This window comes from Phoenix dactylifera, chromosome 5, assembly GCF_051530095.1.
Source record: "Phoenix dactylifera cultivar Ajwa chromosome 5, Ajwa_hap1_PhDact_Kaust_v1.1, whole genome shotgun sequence".
In the NCBI taxonomy this organism is placed as follows: domain Eukaryota; kingdom Viridiplantae; phylum Streptophyta; class Magnoliopsida; order Arecales; family Arecaceae; genus Phoenix; species Phoenix dactylifera.
In genome coordinates this window covers 25270010-25277782 of record NC_143194.1, presented here as the reverse complement: position 1 = coordinate 25277782, position 7773 = coordinate 25270010, and the positions used below count along the sequence as shown (strand labels likewise).

The window sequence follows — 7773 nt, the reverse complement described above, 5'->3', positions numbered from 1 at the left end:
TGTGGGCCAAGTCAGCAAGGCTCGCCCGCGACGGAGGCTGGTGTGGGCCAAGTCGCAATCGAACGCCGGAGGGGCGCTTGGGATGGTCGGTTTAAAGACAATGGTTAAGCCTTCACTATCACCTGCGGATTTTAGTGAGATGGCAGCGCCTACGGTCCTAACAACTTTGTCACTTGGAAGTTAGAACCCGTATATTTTCCCACTGCTTTTACACTTAGAATAATGCCTTAGCTTGTACAGAAGAGTTGGTCGGAAGAAAAAGGAAAGGCAAAAAAGGGCACCCAAACCGGACAGGGTAACTTCCTCACAAAAGGAAATTAAATTGGACCCTGGAAACTGATGAAAGATATAAAATTGTTTGCCCAAACTATTTTTGTTATGGGAGAACATTATTCGCAAGATTATTAGTGGCTTGGATGGAGTATAAAGTTACTACCAGAATTTTTCATGATTGGAAGTGAATCTTTTTTAGCCGACTAACATCCTTGATCGCGTTCTGCATGCTCTTAAGACCCTATTTCACAGTAAGAAAAGTAAAATAACGGAAATTATGCCCAAGGATGTGAATTAGCCTTTCTACTTTCCAGCCTCCCATCATGGAGTTTGTCGTTAACTCGCTTTTATTGAGATAGATTTACTATATAGTTTCAATTCATGCTAATCATCAACTTGTGAACTCTCCATGGTTGTTCCAATTAAACTCTGATAGGAGAATCGTATGCAATGTGCATGGTTTTCAACAGCTTTCAAAAGCCCTGTAGTTTTGAAGGAAGAAGCAACGGATTGAGCATTAAAGGTTCGAAAGAATGTGCAACGGCTTTCACTATTTTGAGGTTGAAGAAGACTAGGTACAAAAGAGTTATAATTGGACTTAAAGAGTGGTTCTGATGACCGCTCTAGTAGTCAACTCTGGTGCTTACCAACGCAAATAGAGAACTTGTGGTGATAGTCTAATCTTATGGGCAGCTGAGAAACATCGATATGAACATTCAAAGTTCATTTCACATTTTCGAGTGGACTGATCTACCGTTCATCTTTTTTGAAATCTCTTTTCTGTGTAAAGATTACTTCAAAGAAGAGTGTTGTTGGCTAGTTTTAATAAAGCAACAAAAAAAGTGAGAATTAATAAATGCATCATTACATTTTTCTGCTACATACAATTGATTAGTTCTTGCATTTCCCCTCGTAACAAGGAGAGTTCTGAATCGATGTGGATGAAAAGCCATAAACTCTCAACTCCAAGCCTTCATGAAGTTCTAGTAACGCCCAGAATAATTAAAGGTATGCATCAATTCTTGAGGAAAATAAGGGGGAACCAATCTGTTTCACCCATTTTTCATCTAAAGGATCATGTAGATTTAGCATTTCGGTAATTAAAAGGAGCAATAGATAAACGAACCAATAATCTACCGTATCTGTTTCAAAACGTTCTGCCTAATTTCAGCTTATACAAGTCATATCAAAGTTGATTTTTTTTTTTTAAAAAAAATATCTCATTTCTATTAACGTGAGTTTCATAATGATCCCCAGTAGTATTTTGCATCACCCAGTTAATGTGTTATCCAAGAAGCTGAAATTATGTCATGCAAACAATAGGAACATTTAGTAAACAAATTTGGGCAATGTTTGAGCTACACCAGAAAATATATTATGTAAACAGTAGGATTCTTATGGTAATTTACCCAGGGAATATCAGAACTAATCCTGGCACTTGGTGTGCGTTTGGATTGCTGAGACTAGTTCAAATGAAACTTAAAGAAAACTATGTTACATAAGGCTTGAAAATGTGTTATGCAAATAATAGGAACTTCTCTGTTTAATTTACGTACCCCAGCAATATTTGAAACATTGCAGCACTTGGAGTGCTGGACTAGCTCAAGTGCAACATAAGAATAGGTGACAAGGAAATCCAAGTGTTTATCAAACTTATATCCTTGAGCTAACTTTTTAGCATGACTGGCCCTTTGACGAATTCATTTGACGAAATAGGCGGAAGGTTAATGAGGAAGGTGGAGATTACCAAACGACCACTTGGATCATGGGATGGATTAGGTGACGATGCCATGCCATCATTGGTAGCCCACCATAACCATCGTGGTGTATCTCACCATCCATCATTGCTCTGGAAGATGAGTGCGCTTGCAAGTGGTGTCGCTGACTCTGAGGTAGTAGCCGACACGATTTGGTTGGTGCGCCCGTTTAATAAGCAAGGTGGCCACTCTACGAGCCTACATTAATGGATACACGAAGCAAAGTGTCACACATTCACAAATTTAGCCATCCCATCTTTCCCTCTTTCCCTGGAGTAGCGTGTGTCACTTTATCGAGCCTTCAGCACCAAATGGCACGCACTAGGGCCACCAAGCCATGTTAGCAAGGCTCCATAAAGATGGATAAAAGTAATGTAGAAAGATCATTTTATATGCTTATTGTTTGATCATAATCATCTTCCTAAATTATATTATTTTCAAAGTAAGACTTTCCCGAGCTCTAGAATATTGAGGAGCTAATTCACTTACCCAGCACAGTCAAAAAAATTAGGTTTCACAAATTCAATTATTTGTTTAAGCCTGGTCTCTTCTAAATAACGCAAAATACATGGGTGCATCTCCGCCTCTCTCAAGTTCGAGCCCATTCTTTCTGTTTGGGATTCAAGTAGAGTGATAATATCTGTTTCCTTCCGCTTGCATGCATTCCAAGATTTAGAGCGACGATTATATTTTTTTAATAAAATTTTAAATTAATTTTTAAAATTTTATAGTTTTTGTGTCTAAATTCAGCTCATGATCAGTTGTAAATTTAACATACTATTATAGTTTTAGTAGGCTTGTGCCACTTTTAGCATTGCTTTCGTACTTCTGCATTTTGGTGGGAACGGGTAACTAGTAAAACCAACGGCTGATAACCGCGTTCTAATATGAAATTGTGAAGTTTTGTAATGAGAGCTCTCCATATGAGATTTTTTTTTTCCCCCTTGGTAGCTTTGCTCGCCAGCCGAAAGTTCGCATGCCATCATCAAGCAGCATTGATTTAGATGGCAGGACATGACCCGAACCACGCCTCAATCGATTCAAGATTTCAAGCCCAAGACCCCGCCATGCACACAGCACTCCCCGATGTTTCCCGGCGATCATTATTATTATTGCACCCGTCCCACTAGGAAACCCCGGTCGTGGGATCAGAACCAAGCCAAGAAACATCCAACCAACTTCTCAGCAGATAACTATCCTCGATTTAAACTGAGCCCGGCTTCTCTTGACAGATGTCCATCTCGCGACCGAATTTGATATCCTTCGGTCAATTCACCCTCCACAGGGACCTCTCTATTATTCATGTTTTGTTGCACATTACCTCGCACCTATGGCTTTTCCAAATGGTATAAATGGAGGCTTCACTCCTCCTCCCTTCTTCCATCCTCCACTAGCCATCTCTTTCCGCTGCTAAGAAAGATGAAGGCATCCTTCCTCTTCATGTGTGTTTTGCTCTCCGGCCTCCTTCTCAACCAGGCTCCAACCACCACGGCGGCGACGTGTGATCCCTCCGAGCTGAGCCCATGCGCCGGTGCAATCCTGTTCTCGTCTCCGCCGTCCTCTGCTTGCTGTGCTGAGCTCAAGGCGCAGCAGCCCTGCTTCTGCCAGTATGCGAAGAATCCAAACTTGAGCGGCTACATCAACTCCCCCAACAGCCGGAAAGCGGTTGCTGCCTGCGGCGTGTCGATTCCTCGCTGTTGATCTGGCCAATAATGCTCGCTCTCTCAAGAGAGTTCCCTGAGAGAGTGAGAGAACCTTAGCTATGGATGCAAACTATATGGTGATGGAGTGTTTGTAGTGTTAATGACTGCCATGTGTTGGTGAATGCTGGGTGTCTGTTCCAGGTGTATCTAATGAAGTATGGACTATCTTAAATAATCGCGAGTACTGGAGTTGTTCGCGAGAACTGGCTTTTTTTAAAAAAAAAAGAAAAAAAGATTCAGTTTCAACTTCTTCCTTTTGGGAATGTGGAGTTAAGCTACCTTCCGGGTTGGACCAGATCGAACAGCGTATGCTGTTCTAAGATCTTATTTAACCTTATATACGATTAAAAGGACTTGGACAATATGGATCTCTCTTTTCCGGCCCCCAGAGTTCTTGGCTGCATTATGGCTGATCATATTCTTAGACAACATGAAAAATAGATTAATCATAATAGTATCATGAAACATGCATTCCTCACATTATGATGCAAACTCCCATGCCCTCCCGTCACCTTCATCCATTTCTTTTTGATGGATAGAGGTTGGCATCATTCCCTCATGCATTAAGCAGCAGTTGGCACAAAAAGCGGGGCCACCAAGAATCATCAATTGTCATCATCTTCTCTGGCTCTAGATGATTGAAGAGCTCAGCCATCCACTGACCATGGTCAAAACACGTAGGTTTGCCGGATACAATTATTTGCTTAATAGCTCACTATTGAGTAACAAGACCCATTTATCTATCTAAGAAGGTCGGGACACAGAAGTGCCGGTGGTTGAGGTAGCTAGGTGGGATAATCTTGGTTTCACTTAGAACATTCAAGTTAGAATTGTCAATTTTGGAGGGATATTGCATTTGTTAAATCTTCTAAATTTATCCAGGACAGATAGAGCTATCTGGAGATGGTCTCGCTTTGTAATCCTTCCAGTCAGCGGTTTTGTAGTTTTTTTAAGAAAAACTCTGAAAGGAGCTACCATACATTTCTGTCATTTCATTAGAAATGAAACGACTACAAAAATTGAGAGTTCTCAAGCATATTTGGAAGATGCATAATTTTTGGCTTGCTTGGTAATTGACAGCAAGCTCCTCCATAATTTGATAAAATAGAACTGCCCATATATCTTGTGTTTTGTACTCATCAATCCAAATTAATTTCACTTCTCATTATACAATATTTAATTAGGTTAGGTAAGCCACACTTCAAAAATACAGCAATTGTAATATTATAATGCAGGCCTTGCTTCGGTATCCTGCCTATATTTTTTTATTTCCTCGTTGACGTGCTAAGATCGGAAAAGCCCGTCAATATTTCGTGCAACCAAAGATACCAATGAACAAATGGTACCTCAACTTTTCAGGCACATCTTTTGCCTATTGCTGCAAGATCGTAATCATTCCCTTCTATCTCCAATATTCATATATCACCATGACAACATCCAAAACCTAAGCATTCCGCATCCCTCGCACGCTCGCACTACCCCCCTGTCCTCATCTCCGTGCATTGTTCTCCTCGCTCTCTCTATCCCTATCTCTCTCACGCACACATGTAATAATCCATCATAACACATGCAATTAATGGTTGTTATTAGGTATTTGCACTATATCATTAATATTTTTTTTTCAAAATTTATTTTTTATTTTTCTTTGAAAATTTTATGTCACATAAAAATTTATATAATGACTGTTATAATAATTATTACGTGAAATTAAATAGCTCAAATCTTGTTGGATAGGATAAATAACAGTTACTATGATCGATTATAAATTTGGTGAATAGTACGTACATTATAAAGGAATAAGAGCACCGTGGACACCTTGACTGATGGAACGCATAATCAAAGTGGAGACACGAGGAAACAAAAGGCCAATTCAAGCATCGAACTCCCACCATGCAACCGGTATCTGCCCTGCCTAATATATTGACTGCCATTATTGGGAAACCTTCCAAAGAACCAAAGTCGTGAGATCAACAACTCTAAGGAAGAATGTCCAACTCACTCTTCAGCTGACAACTGTCCCAAAAGTAAACTGGCCCGGGCTTCTCTTGACAGATGTCCATCTAGTGAACTCATTTGAAATTTTCCCCTACAACTCAAGCCTCCACAGGAACCTCTCCATCGTCCGCTTCAAAATCTAACAATTAAGGCTTCCCCTTAGCCTAGACCGGACTAGTTCGATCAAATGGTCCTCTACAAATAGAGGGGGGGTCGTCCCTTCCCCTATAACCCGTACTCCTCTTGTGCCTCTCTCTCTCGCTCTCTCCAGTGTCTAAAGATGAAGGCGTCCTTCCTCTTCCTGTCCCTTGTGCTCTTTGGCCTCCTGCTGAGCCAGGCTCCGACCGCCGTGTCGGTGACATGCAATCCCAGCGCGCTGAGCGCATGCTCGGCGTCGATCCTGAACGGGACTCCACCGAACTCCGCTTGCTGTGCTAAGCTCAAGTCGCAGCAGCCCTGCTTCTGCCAGTACAAGAAGAATCCGAGCTTTAGCGGCTACGTCAACTCTAGCAACGCTCGGAAGATTATCAGCGCCTGCGGCGTGTCAGTCCCACGCTGTTGATTTGATCGAGCCTCTCCTGCTCTCTCGAGACTTGGTTGAGAGAGAGAGAGAGAGATGGAGGCTTGGTCATCGATGCAGACTAATATAGTAACGGAGTGTTTGTGGTGCTAGTAGCTGCCATGTCTTAGTGGTTGCTGTATGGATAGGTCTCGCCTCCTAATTGTCCTTTCCAGGGGTTGGTGAGGAGGGCTTGTTCCGTGTATGCTTAGTATGGATTGTCTTAAATAATCACCAGTGCTGGTGTTGTTATTGAGAACTAAATTTCTTAATTTCTTTGACCAACTCTGTTATAAGATCTTAACTAGCCTCATATTTGATAAAAAAGACTGAGATCTCGGGGGGGTGGTGGAGAAACGATCCTAGCTGCTCTTGAGGCACATTTGAGCTCGGCTCAGTTAGAAAATGAGCTCGAATAAGATGGCCAATAATTCTTAAATATGGAGTGTGAATCAAAACTATATTATTATTGAAACTAAGATATTGGTACAAATTCTTTCCTTCTAATATCAAGATTCATATATGAAAGAGAATGATAACAGGCTCTTTCAAAACCGAAGCTCCTCTCAAAACTTCACCTAATCAAGTTTGAGCAATTTATGTTAGTCTCAGCATGAGCTCCAGCCAAACCTGTGCCACCTGATATTCGGCTTTAGCATGGCTGGTTTGCATTCCCTAACTTAAATAATATGTATTTTTCTTTAAGATCTTGACTGCATAGAATTGATCATATTTTTTCTTAAAGAAAGGTTGTTTAATCACTTGTTCAAATATATTACAAGAATTCCTGACCGTTTTACAGAAAGATAGTAGTACAGATGCTTATTCCATCAAGTAGTAATGCGTTCGTTCGTGCCATTCATTTACTTTCACTCATCCCTTTCACAAGTGGCCAATTTCATCCTTCCATCCTATAACTTTTTTTTAATCCAAGAAAAAACTCCAAATCCTTGCTAAGAGATTTTCTTATGCATGTAAGTAAAAGCATGGCTGCAATATGTTTAAGAAGGCAGCAACTAATGCAGTTACTAATGAATTGATGGGTCTTTGACCAATCTTTTTCTAAAAAAAAGTTTTTTCTCATGTATACCCTCCAAAATATACAAAATTATATAAATACCTTTGTAAAATTGCTATTTGTATCTATATACCCTCATTCTTCATAAAATACTTATTTTGCATGTATACTCTTCTTATATATATATATATATATATATATATATATATATGTACTCGTATCATCTAACGCCGTTAAAAAAATAAATAATTTAAATTTGAAATGACCAAAATATCCTTATAAGTAGACGTACAAAAAGAAAACTTTATAGGATACATAATTACACTTGCAAACAAAAACTTTGCAGGAGTATTCATATAATTACACATATTTAGAATGATATACACTTAAAAAATAATAAAAAATGATCAAAATTCAGTAAAGATAATTCAATTATCTTAATAAAAAAGAATGGCAAAAAAGGATTAA

The 7773-nt window shown here is 39.8% G+C and overlaps 2 pseudogenes across 1 annotated transcript; both read left to right on the top strand.

The window, feature by feature from the left end:
- The first annotated feature begins 3385 nt into the window (after positions 1–3385).
- LOC113463635 (non-specific lipid-transfer protein 2 pseudogene) lies at positions 3386–3979 on the top strand (annotated as a pseudogene).
- A 1958-nt stretch (positions 3980–5937) lies between these two features.
- LOC148703495 (non-specific lipid-transfer protein 2 pseudogene) lies at positions 5938–6551 on the top strand (annotated as a pseudogene). The gene has a single exon (XR_015987204.2). The product of XR_015987204.2 is annotated as a non-specific lipid-transfer protein 2 pseudogene (transcript).
- The last annotated feature ends 1222 nt before the right edge of the window (positions 6552–7773 follow it).